This window comes from Dreissena polymorpha, chromosome 9 (genome assembly GCF_020536995.1).
Source record: "Dreissena polymorpha isolate Duluth1 chromosome 9, UMN_Dpol_1.0, whole genome shotgun sequence".
Taxonomy (NCBI): Eukaryota; Metazoa; Mollusca; class Bivalvia; order Myida; family Dreissenidae; genus Dreissena; species Dreissena polymorpha.
The window spans coordinates 25179576-25194239 of NC_068363.1; the positions used below are offsets into that span (position 1 = coordinate 25179576).

General features: G+C 33.9%; 1 protein-coding gene across 1 annotated transcript in view; it reads left to right on the top strand.

Moving 5' to 3' along the window:
- Nucleotides 1-7234: 7234 nt before the first annotated feature.
- Nucleotides 7235-14664, top strand: part of LOC127843703 (uncharacterized) — a 154415-nt gene continuing 146985 nt past the window's right edge. Inside the window, exon 1 of the mRNA XM_052373427.1 lies at nt 7235-7352. The gene's annotated coding sequence lies outside the window, so the exon portion shown is untranslated. The remainder of the gene's footprint in view (nt 7353-14664) is intronic.

The following is a 14664-nucleotide window of genomic DNA, read 5'->3' on the forward strand; positions in this document are numbered from 1 at the left end:
ATACGCACTTTTTGTAACAGACCGTACGTTTTTTGTGTGGTATTCCAGGTTGAATGTTAGATTTTTTTTTATTGGACGATAATGAAATATAATCGAGCAGTTAAGTTTACATAATTATGAAGAAAAAATGTGTGTTTCAAAAAGATATTGGTGATTTCGGTCAATGAATGTGCTATAGAACTGGAAAGAAACTTGAGTATAATACAAAATTTAACGATTACAGAAAAATGTATCCTATCTTTTTTGTGAAGTAAGTAGGGAGAAACAATATATATTTAAGCCTCATTAAGATTCATTCACCTTTGCCTTTTAGCGAATCAAGCTGTGGGGGGATAAGAGGACAAATTTCATCGTTTCAAGCAGAAGTAACATCGATTGATTATTTCGTAAATTATCTTACCGTATACAATCATTTGTTGTAGAAGAAATATTTGGAGAATGTTGAGAATTGTGCAATTAGAGTCATTTAATATTAAATATTTTGGGTTTATATCGTACACTCTGTTTTATTCAAGTTACCGACTTCTTAATTGAGTTGGTTAGTAATATATTTACGTCTTTTTTAACGTTGACAAATAAAAAAATATATTAAAAGAACATTATTTATCGAATGCAAGTCATGTGCTTATTCATATATCGTGCATTGGCGCCACCTCCTGTCCTTAGCGCCACCTCCTTGGCATTAGTTCCATCTCTTTTGGAAAATGCAAAATTCTCTATAAGATCCGCAAAAATCCAATGTGTTTGTGCATGTAGCAACTAGTATATATTGAGTGCAATCGTTTGCTGGCATAAGCGTATCAATCTGGTGAACATTTGCGTGTCATACAGGCAAACACATGAGTTTGCTTTCAAAAACTGGCACCATCGCACATCTTTTTAAGGACCCCGCGTTTCGAAATGGATTTTAATTGTATGTTTCTTTACATTTTCCGATGGATTAATCTCCGCTTAATCGCGCTATATTGCCCGATTTTTAAAATAATGCGAAAAAAAATTATAAAAAACATCATAAAATCTATGCACCCTTCAGAAATATCCTTGCAATTGCAACACATCCGGTCGTTAGCACCACCTCTTTTGATCTTGACCTTTTAAGTTTGTGAAAACGACCCTTTTCTTTTTTATTTAATGAAAATCGGAAAAGATTCCAAATACAATATTTATTCCGGAATACTATGTAAAGAGTTATCTATACTATTATGTTATATGAATGACTCGCAGTGTTGCTGATAATTATCTGAACGTTTCAAAGATTTTTATAAATTCAAGTCGGGATACAATAAATATATAAACACTAACATTTAAAACTATATTAAATTATTTAATTCGATGAATATGCCCAAAATATGCAACACACGGAAATAACTTTGTAAACAATGGACATGAGCGTTGTTGATGTTTTACTAGGCATGTCTTGTAAAACCAGTCCTTGCCAAGTTAAGTTGCACATGAGAAATGGACTATACACCCAATTAACAAAGTGCAATAATTTTATAAATACAGATTAAAGCAGTGATGTCATCGTATTCGGCACTGGCTTTCGATGTATTCTTTCAATGTCCTGCACGCATTCTATGTATGAGTCGCAACGTTGTATTTGAAAATGTTTTATACTAAGGGAGTCTGCGCACGAAAATAAAACTCAGGAAAATACAAATGTAAATCCTGACGTGAAAGTAATTGAAGGGTCATCAGTCTGTATTCCGCAAAAAACCTATTTGTCGCTTTTGCTTCAACGGTTTCCCACGAGCGTTTAACCCATTTTATTCATTTTCATCAGATGAATAACGTATTGTATTTGTAATACGTAATTGATCGGTAATGCTTTCCTAAGGGATCAAACATTACGCATGCTCACTTATTCCAACTTTTGAAAAGCGATGCGAAGACTGTTCATAGGCCATCCAATTTTAGTCATTCAATTGTAAACACGTGTTCTGAAAAAGGCTTATTATGGCGCTGCAGTTGAACAAACAATGTGTTTACACGCACTTGAGTACAAGTACAAATGTTTGCGGTCGGACGAACAACATCAAACAATGTTCCTTAGACAATAATGGGAGATAAAAGCACTAAAAGAACTACAAATTATTATTCGGATAAATAATCACGCGCAGGTAGACATACTAAGACATTGAGCCATGACTATAATAGCATAATTGTTTTTGGGTGCTTTTAAGGCTTTTTATATTATAATGCCAAGAAAAACTAGGTGTGTCTTCAAAACCAAAACATGAGCACTGTACGTTAAACAATTAATACAGGAACACTAAATTGATAAAATGGTCATGTTAATCGGACGAATTCAGAGGCATGATACTAGGTCAGCGTGATAGTCTTTGAAGTTTAGCCTCTAACACCCGGTTACTATGCATAAACACGATCCTAATAATGCTAAATGTGATGAATGTTCACGTGTACGTGACAAAATAAGACGCGGGACGTGACTGTATAAGCGTGATAGGTGCTTATGAACTCTGAAAAGACGTGTTAGTGCATAGACCAGAAACAAACTATTGTTTCGGACCTTTAAACATTGACAAATGTGTACTGTACATTCTTCTAGGTTTAACAAAACGCTGAAAATAGCTGATAGGGCTACAATGGATAAATGATCACGCGCACGAGCCGCACTTGAAAAGCACTAAACAATTCTAAATTGGTAGGCTGACTGCATCCTGATAACATAATTACATTCAACGAACTATTCAATTAATTGTGTCTGACCTTAATTTATTTATAGTTATAATAAAGCAAAGCTGTTTCATATCCACAATCAGGTTTAGTGGAACATAAAACGAGACTAGTCGAAATGACTTTTTTTTAACGATACGATGACACTAGTAGTGGAATGGGGGTTGTCGGTTGATTATGAACCAAGTATCTATTTTTACAATTAAGTTTTCATACAAATAGTGTTTGAATCGTGATTTTCGTTGAACAAAACATTACTGAATAAACTGAATACTATTGGAGCAAGCAAAATAACGCTCGTAACTATTATTTATCGAATGCAAGTCATGTGCTTATTCATATATCGTGCATTGGCGCCACCTCCTGTCCTTAGCGCCACCTCCTTGGCATTAGTTCCATCTCTTTTGGAAAATGCAAAATTCTCTATAAGATCCGCAAAAATCCAATGTGTTTGTGCATGTAGCAACTAGTATATATTGAGTGCAATCGTTTGCTGGCATAAGCGTATCAATCTGGTGAACATTTGCGTGTCATACAGGCAAACACATGAGTTTGCTTTCAAAAACTGCACCATCGCACATCTTTTTAAGGACCCGCGTTTCGAAATGGATTTTAATTGTATGTTTCTTTACATTTTCCGATGGATTAATCTCCGCTTAATCGCGCTATATTGCCCGATTTTTAAAATAATGCGAAAAAAATTATAAAAAACATCATAAAATCTATGCACCCTTCAGAAATATCCTTGCAATTGCAACACATCCGGTCGTTAGCACCACCTCTTTTGATCTTGACCTTTTAAGTTTGTGAAAACGACCCTTTTCTTTTTTATTTAATGAAAATCGGAAAAGATTCCAAATACAATATTTATTCCGGAATACTATGTAAAGAGTTATCTATACTATTATGTTATATGAATGACTCGCAGTGTTGCTGATAATTATCTGAACGTTTCAAAGATTTTTATAAATTCAAGTCGGGGATACAATAAATATATAAACACTAACATTTAAAACTATATTAAATTATTTAATTCGATGAATATGCCCAAAATATGCACACACGGAAATAACTTTGTAAACAATGGACATGAGCGTTGTTGATGTTTTACTAGGCATGTCTTGTAAAACCAGTCCTTGCCAAGTTAAGTTGCACATGAGAAATGGACTATACACCCAATTAACAAAGTGCAATAATTTTATAAATACAGATTAAAGCAGTGATGTCATCGTATTCGGCACTGGCTTTCGATGTATTCTTTCAATGTCCTGCACGCATTCTATGTATGAGTCGCAACGTTGTATTTGAAAATGTTTTATACTAAGGGAGTCTGCGCACGAAAATAAAACTCAGGAAAATACAAATGTAAATCCTGACGTGAAAGTAATTGAAGGGTCATCAGTCTGTATTCCGCAAAAAACCTATTTGTCGCTTTTGCTTCAACGGTTTCCCACGAGCGTTTAACCCATTTTATTCATTTTTCATCAGATGAATAACGTATTGTATTTGTAATACGTAATTGATCGGTAATGCTTTCCTAAGGGATCAAACATTACGCATGCTCACTTATTCCAACTTTTGAAAAGCGATGCGAAGACTGTTCATAGGCCATCCAATTTTAGTCATTCAATTGTAAACACGTGTTCTGAAAAAGGCTTATTATGGCGCTGCAGTTGAACAAAACAATGTGTTTACACGCACTTGAGTACAAGTACAAATGTTTGCGGTCGGACGAACAACATCAAACAATGTTCCTTAGACAATAATGGGAGATAAAAGCACTAAAAGAACTACAAATTATTATTCGGATAAATAATCACGCGCAGGTAGACATACTAAGACATTGAGCCATGACTATAATAGCATAATTGTTTTTTGGGTGCTTTTAAGGCTTTTTATATTATAATGCCAAGAAAAACTAGGTGTGTCTTCAAAACCAAAACATGAGCACTGTACGTTAAACAATTAATACAGGAACACTAAATTGATAAAATGGTCATGTTAATCGGACGAATTCAGAGGCATGATACTAGGTCAGCGTGATAGTCTTTGAAGTTTAGCCTCTAACACCCGGTTACTATGCATAAACACGATCCTAATAATGCTAAATGTGATGAATGTTCACGTGTACGTGACAAAATAAGACGCGGGACGTGACTGTATAAGCGTGATAGGTGCTTATGAACTCTGAAAAGACGTGTTAGTGCATAGACCAGAAACAAACTATTGTTTCGGACCTTTAAACATTGACAAATGTGTACTGTACATTCTTCTAGGTTTAACAAAACGCTGAAAATAGCTGATAGGGCTACAATGGATAAATGATCACGCGCACGAGCCGCACTTGAAAAGCACTAAACAATTCTAAATTGGTAGGCTGACTGCATCCTGATAACATAATTACATTCAACGAACTATTCAATTAATTGTGTCTGACCTTAATTTATTTATAGTTATAATAAAGCAAAGCTGTTTCATATCCACAATCAGGTTTAGTGGAACATAAAACGAGACTAGTCGAAATGACTTTTTTTTTAACGATACGATGACACTAGTAGTGGAATGGGGGTTGTCGGTTGATTATGAACCAAGTATCTATTTTTACAATTAAGTTTTCATACAAATAGTGTTTGAATCGTGATTTTCGTTGAACAAAACATTACTGAATAAACTGAATACTATTGGAGCAAGCAAAATAACGCTCGTAACTATACATATAATTTACATGTGTGTTATGTAAAGGAAACAAGTGTCGTTTACCTGTTAACTGATATACGTTTTACATCATATACGATGCTAATCGATAAATAAATGCTAGCAGCCGAATTGCTGGATTAAAAAATACACTCATATAAAACACGATGCTTGATAACTCTTCCTACGGTCGTATTAACTGTTGAATTTTAAGTTTGCTGTTAAACAATGCGTAACAGCTTGGTGGTTCGTCTATAATGTCTGCACATTTCAAATCAGTTGGGAGGAAGGGAAACGTACACACGTTCCGAGTAAGTTAAATCCCGTCGGCTTGCTATAAAACTGACCTAGTGTCAAGCCGGGGATTTAATTAGTGTTGGCGTCGGGGAAACGTACACGTGAGCCGTAAAAGTTATTTTATGTGGGTGTGTACCTTTAATAGCCCTTTTCTAACTAGTAAGAGCTATCCCTCTGCAGCGAGCAAGTGCACACACACTGACCGTCGGCTACCTGTCTTGTTGACCTAATTCCGGGACGGGGTTTAAATAAGGTTGGGTGTCAGAGGGACATACATACATGCCGAAATCGTTATTTCCAGTCAATGCGTATGCCCTTCGAATGACCCAAGTCTACAGAACAACGTTGTTTCCATGTTGGCAGCCTAGTGCTCACAGACCACCCGTTGACTGGCTGTCCGACTAACCTGGTTTCGGGCAAGGATTTTAATTAAGGATATTTCCATTGTTCACTGGGTTTTCCATTTTAATAATCCGTTTGTGACAACCAAGAGTTAAACCCCAGAAGCGACCTGCTGACCGCAGTCCTCGGGCAAAGGATTTAATTTGGTTGAATGTCATTGGGACGTACACACATGCCTTCTTCTTTTTTCAAGTGCAGGGATATGAACCATAAATGACCCCTTTCTGAAAAAACAAGAAGTTTACCCGGGTAGAGATACCTGGTATTCGTACACCATACGTCGTCAGTTTGTCGGGTTGACGTACCTGTGAGTCTCGGTTTTAATGAGGGTTGTTGTAAGGAAGACATACATTTATGCCGTGTGCGTTATTTCCAGAGCACAGGTATGCACTTGCATGGGCTCCTTTCTTAAAAACATGTTGCCCAGGTAGCGACCTGTTGCACATATACCTCCCATCCTTTGCCTGTACATATGACATAGTTACGGGCCGGGGTTTGAATTAGGATGGGTGACATAATGCCGTGTGCGTTATATTTTAGATAATGGGTATGCATATTTAATGGCCCTTTTCGGACAAATAAAAGCAATCCCACAGTAGCGACTTAGTGCCAGAAGACCTCATGTTGGCTGCCGGTACGGCTGACTCACTTTCGGGATTTTTATTAGGTTGGGCTTCAGTAAGACGTACAATGACCTGCGTTATAACCTTTGAATGTGCTCCACCTATAATGACTCCCTTTCTTACAAACAAAATATATCTTCCGGTCCGGCCTAGTGCACTCAGATTTCCTTTTTGCTGCCTGTTGTGCTGACCTAATTTCGGGTCATCACTCACTTGCGCCTAAGGATATAACATTATTAATAGACCGGCCGTATTAAATCTTCCTTATGAATGAGTAGATACACATCTTCCATGAAGGGGTTGGAGTGTGCAGGCATGTCGCTTTATTGAAACACTTTATCTAATCGATAAACAGAACTATCAATCCCGGATGTGTCGTCACACAAAATAAGCGTTAGATTATAATACCATATATGGTATTTTGACGATCCACGGCTTATGCACATATATGGTGAATTCTATAAATAGGTATAAGGCGATCGGCACGTGATAGCTTTGATCACTCAATATAATGGATAGTATAGTGAAGTTGCCCTTGCGTTAGGCAGTGCAGTAGTTTCCCACAATGCACAAATTCAGTCAGGGTATGGCGGCCATGTTAGAACTTCTGGAGTTAGTTGCGAAACCTTAACCAACAATGTAAGTTGCTCTTTAGTTATATAATGTATGATTATTGTTGTGTCTATCAAAGTTACGCTGGTATTAATATGAAATGCCAATTCTTAAATCGATCATTTAAATGCTAAAATGCTATTCCCGAATTTTATTTTTATATAATTATCGATATGTGCGAATTCAACTATGTTGTAAATATTGTCAGCTTACACTTTGAATCATTTTTAATTGACTGTTTAAGTGAATCTGTACAATAATATGTTATGAAATCTCGAATTAATCAGACGCTTGCACTAGGCTAAAAATCACAACGCAATATTTTCGGACAATAGAATTGACTTGTTTGGTGTATTAATCACACGCTGTCACGTTTGAAGCTCGTGTGATAAAGCTGATATTTTAAACGGGGGGGGGTGATTTTAAATTAGGAGTGTATATGAACTGAGCACGCTTATTAAATTAAATAAGCTTTATATATCAATGAGATATATATATATATATATATCTATATATATATATATTTATATATATATTTATATATATATATATATATATATATATATTATAGATAGATAGATATTATATATATATATATATATATATATATATACATATATAATACATGTATAGATTTATAGATAGATAGGATAGATAATAGATAAGATACCATACATACATACATACATACTACATACATACATACATAAGACAGACATACAGCAGACATACATACATCATACATACATACAGTCCATACATACATACATACATATATCATACATACATACATATCATACAGACATACAGACATACATACATACATACATACATACATACATACATACATACATACATACATACATACATACATACATACATACATACATACATACATACATACATACATACATACATACATACATACATACATACATACATACATACATCATACATACATACATACATACATACATACATACATACATACATACATACATACATACATACATACATACATACATACATACATACATACATACATACATACATACATACATACATACATACATACATACATACATACATACCTACATACATACATACATACATACATACATACATACATACATACATACATACATACATTCATACATACATACATACATACATACATACATACATACATACATACATACATACATACATACATACATACATACATACATACATACATACATACATACATACATACATACATACATACATACATACATACATACATACATACATACATACATACATACATACATACATACATACATACATACATACATACATACATACATACATACATACATAACATACTACATACATACATACCTACATACAACCATACATACATACTCCATACATACATACAGTACATACATACATACATACACATACATCATACATACATACATACATACATACATACATACATACATACATACATACATACATACATACATACATAACATACATACATACATACATACATACATAGACTGACGGACGGACGGACGGACGGACCGACGGACTGACCGACGGAAGGACGGTCGGACGGAATGATTCAAAGTGTAAGACAGACAGACAGACAGGAAGACAGAGTCCTTTTCCAGTGATATTTAAACCCAAGCCAGCAATAACGACAACATAAAATTATATTAAAACGTAGCTTCTTATAATCGATTATTTTGTGATCATATAATGTTTATTTTACTAATAATGCCGCTTGCTCAGTGGTGTGTGTTGTAAATGTCAAAGCGATAGTGGTTTTGGTCGCCATTTATGTGCATTTAATAAATACAGTCATATGTTGAATTAAAACTAATTTGTAATCAAATTATGTGATCAAACCTACATTCTCACGTAGCTTTATTAACATCACATATTGAAATATAATGTATGTATATGCCAATCTTGTATCGTTCATTAGCACGAACGTTTTGTTTAACTAAAAATTTACAATTAAACCCAAGCCAGCAAACGCAAAAATATCTAAAGTAAATTAAAACGTAGCTTTTTATATTCGAATCTTTTGTGATACTATAATAGCTTTTTCTTATGTCACATAATGAGTTTTATTGGTAATATACATGTTTAAACAAACGAATCTTGATTCAGAGGTAACACAAAAAGAGATTTTCACGTAATCAAAAATATGTACACTACTCCGAAGTATATGAAACAGCATGTTAGTCTCAGCTTGGTTTGAACGTGATCATTCTCAATTAACGAATCCGGTTTCCACAATGAATTGTAAAGGATACTTCGCAGTAATCAAAATATCTACATTACTCTGAAGTATACACTCAAGCGAACGATGGTCGCCTTAACTGAAGATATTTATTTTCCAATAATGCGCATGCTCAGTGTTGAGTGTAGTAAGTGTCAACTTGATAGTGGTTCTGATCGCGATGTGTGCGCATTTAAATAAATACCGCCATATGTTGAATTAAAACAAGTATGTAAGCAAATTATGTGATCAAACCTACATACTCACGTAGCTTTATTAACATCACATATTGAAATATAATATATATTTAGGACAAGTCTGCCAATCTTGTGTCGTTCATTAGCATGAACTTTTGGATTAACTAAAAAAAAACTGATTATGTGAACTGCGAAACAATGTTTTACCGATTAATGATATGGTCTCCAATTTTAATACTAATTACAAATATTGCAAACATAATCTGAAAGGCAATAGCATCACCAATATCGACACTTTCACATGCTTAATGTTCGTTATATACGTTTTAGTCACGAGGCGTAAAATGAAGTAGGTTACTTCAGTACCTGTAGTATCTCGTTCTTGAAACTAGCTGTTAAAGAGGCAATTGCAGTTCGTGTGTATGTATTTTGGTGAACTTGTTGAGGTCCAAAAGCACCACTTTTATACCAAATTCAGCAAACACTGAACACAAGGAACTTAATTATAATAAACCAATTAGATTTATCATAAGAAATTGTACAATATGTGATGTATTCGATGCGCCTATTGCTGTTACATGTTTACTACCCAGGTGCTGAAATATTTCGATTGTGGAACAGGTTCCCATATGTTACGTATAAGATCCCACAGGTTCTCCTGATTTACCCGGTAAGGAACTTGTACCCACACACAGGCTCGTACATTATGCATACTTGAATACAGGACTGGTTAACAAATTAATAAAATACTTGCAGAGTGTTTCGCTCTCACTACATATTTAATTGAATTGCTCCCAAATGGAAAGCATAGGCTCAGCCAGTTCCACAACACGGGTACTGAATTTCTACCTGCATTATTAGTTTTGGCTGAGACAGGTACGCTTTCAATGCTTGGTTACCGTAATTGTGTCCTAATGGTTAGCATATATGCTACTGCTTTTCTCTACTAAGGTATTGCAATGGGATAATCTTGTATTGTCTATCTTGTAAAATTGAAAACATCTTGGTTTTGAATATAACGCCTTTTTCGGATAATATTTCAACAGCCGATACAACTCTATCGATGATTCGGTGTTGAAGCGGGCATTTAACACATGGTTTTCACGTGCAAATACAATGCAAAATAATATTGTTGATGATGCTGTTCCTTTTGGTGTGACTATGATATAAAATATCGACTTTCGCCATCTTTTGACTTGCAAACGACACTACTCGCTTTGAAATGAATCGATCATTTAGGATAAAATGAAGTGAGAAGAGCATTTTTTTAACCTTAACTCTTGTTTTGCAATATTGTCTATAGAGAAAACAAATTGATTGAGACAAAATGAAGTAACGATAACATGAACCTGTGGCGCAATTTATGGTTTTTTCATGCAATATAAAATGGTGGTTGTATTTTAAATTGGAAAACCACACTACATGTCTTGGGCATGAAATATGCAATTGCGATTGTAATGTTCATGTCCAAATTCTAATGAAATCAAACAATTCAAATCAAGAATGAGATATAACAGAAATAGGAAAACCAAGTTTAGTGTGGAGTGTTAGAGGACTATTTAATATGCCCGGCAACATGCATGTTTTTTTTAAAAATTGACTCAATTTTACATTAGGATCAGACATTCGATTTTAGATTATGAATACACGTATGATTTTAGCTATGCTATACAAATTAGTTGTGTAATACCCTTGATAGTTGAAGCATTTACATTACAGTTCATGAAAATAAAGTAATTATTTCTTGTTATCAGTTAGGTTTTTTTAACAAATTGCAAGCTAATAATGCATCTGATTCCCAAACCAGTTTCTCCAATAAATTGCATATAGACAAATACTCAGTCTTCTTGAATCTTATCATGAACTGAGCTGACCTGCATTGACCACACATTTTCACTCTCTTCAGATCCCGTTTCCATCGTATACTTACATGCATGCCAATCATCCAACGTTTACCAGGACAACCGAGTTCAACTTTAAAAAAAACGAGACATGTTTATATAATTTTCACTTTAATGAAATGAAATGTTGTGCATAAAGTTAGTTATAATGTTTGCGCGATGATGATCTAAACTATTTACTACATGACGCTATATTCTTAAATCTTTTTCTAAAAAGAAGTAATGTAGTTGACACTTGTTTGTAGTTTTATTTCATCGTTCCTAAAAAGTTGTAACTCTCTTGCTCTGGTATCTTTCCTACCATTGAGTAATTAAATGGTAATTAAATTGAATGCGTTTTAATTCCCTTTTATTTTTGTTTAATTTGAGTTACAATGCTATGAGGTAAAATTTTATTTACACTTCAATGTATCATGAATATTTCTTGGCCAGGTGTGATGTTGAGCGCTCTTAAACCGGTTTAAACCCCAAATGCTTTAACCGGTTTAAACCCCCGTTCCAAGGCGGTGACCCCAGCTTAATTATTATATGCGTTTATGTTGTTTTGTATTGTGCTGTTTTGTGCCGTTTTTTACTGTTTTGGCAATCGGTCACTTGCCATAAATAAAGGACCAACTAATCGTATATATATACATATATATATATATATATATATATATTAGAATAATAATTCAATACTGCTTCAGCAGCTGGAGTTTCACTTCTTTACATTGTTGTAATAAGTTATTCTTAAAACATTGCACCATAATGCGTTTAACGGGTTTATTACATATATCTAGCTAAGTCAATATTTTACAAAGAAATGAGCTGTAAAGTGAGTATTTTTCAGTAAAAGATTCACTTAGCAATTATATCTAATAAACCCATTAAAAGTATTTTCTTGCTTGTAGTATTGTAAACCTACTCAGATTTGCTATAAAACGGATATACTTACTCGTAACGCGTTCATTGAATTTGAAAACAATCACTGTTATTTTCTGATAGCTTTTCATGTACGAGGGCTGTCCCAATAACATTACAAAAGTTCATAGTTCTGTTTTTTGCGCATTATTGTTTTAAAGTTGTAACTTAGGAACCATTTACAATTTTAAACTTTGCAACCGAAATAAGAAATGTGGAACTTTGTTTCATTATGAATTAATATGTAATATCTAAACGCAGCTGAGTTGGACTGGCGCCATGTACAAGTAGCAAATGTAATTTAGTATAGTTTATATTATAAGTTGTTTAATACCCATGATAATTAATAATTTATAACGGTAAAATATAAAACAAACATCCGATAAAAATAAAGAGTATAGTTAATTTAGAAAACTGCTTTGTACTTTGTAAACGCTGACTTAAACTATTCAATATTTTCATACGGAAGCACTAGAATATCTACACATCCAATGGTGATATCAGCAGAACGAGTCGGCAGATATGTATCAGTGTCGTTGAACATGAATTTCATGCAACAATGGATACACCAAACATATAATTATATTTCCCAGCGGCAAGGGTACTTCAACGAATAAAGTTTCATTGACCATTAATAGTACGCGCTGACAAACAGACTTTCACATCTAAAAGAAAATAAACTATTCATGACGTCATTGTGAACCTCAATGGCTATTAGCGATTGGACATTTATTTGGAAAATCGCTACTTCTTCGTTTCTTAGTATATCGACAATACATGTTAAATGAACATACTTAAGTGTGGTTCAAATAAAGGATGTGGCAATTTTGTTTTATGTATAGCTATAGATCTTACTATGTAGCAAGTATCTACAATTCTAATTGATAGCCCTTGCTACACCACAAGCGGAAATTAAAGTCACTACTATTTTAAGTGTGCTATGAACTGTTCAACAGTTTTTTTCAGAATAATATTCACATTTAACCAGTTTTAACATATTACACAGACGTGAGTGCGTATTGTTGCTGTTGAGAACTTGTCGGTGGTGCGGGAGTGTGGACACTCATATAAATTTGTTTCAATCGCTTGATGATACTTATTAACACATTTACAAATTCTTTTAAAATAATGAAGTCGTAAACAATAGTCTGAAATTAACATGATGAATGTGTTGTATATCGGTGTGTTACTATGTGACAAATAGGTTCGCAATCTTTAATATGATAGTGTGTCATTTGCAGTTTAGGTTTGTAATGTCTGAAACACAGTTTGAGAGTTCGGGTACGGTTTTGTTGTTTGCAGATATGCATGCATTACGACAGGTCAGTGTAGTAGAAAGGTATATTGGTCGATTAATACCTGCACCAAATATGTCTAGTTTAAAATCATAGTCTAAAAGTCGTGCTTAATGGATGCTAGCTTTATCTTACTGCGTTAATAATGTAAACGTTAGCAATTTAAACAAGTAATATATTTATCAAGTAAGAACTTGACACACGCTTCATTATGAAGGATCTTATTACTAGTAGAATAAACTATCGCGGATAAGCTAAATGTATCCCTATTTAAGTGAAAACAGATTTTATCCTTCCTGCATCCGGTGTTTTAATATTCGCATCTATTCAAACAAGGGAAACCATAAAACAACTCGTTAACAATTACGACCCTCTTAAATGATGAATGTGTTAGATTATATTTTTTCCCGAGTGGATTTTGTCAGTGTTTTCCTAAATGTTAAGCGCACTATTTTACCAGTTTCGCATAACGTATAATAACTTGATGTAAATGCTGTCAATGTTTACCCCGAATGTTGTTGTTTGCAAAATTGTTATATAGACCAAAATCTATTTCGGAATACTATATAACGAGTACATCAGTTATGAATATGTTCTATGAAGCATCGTAGTGTTTCTGATCATTACTGGAACGTTTCAAAGATTGCATTCAATTTTAATCGGTGAATTCTCCAATATATCAAACGTAATATTAAAACATATAATTAATTCTTCAATTTGATAAATATGCCCACAAATGCGCAAAAGTTAAACACTATGTAACAA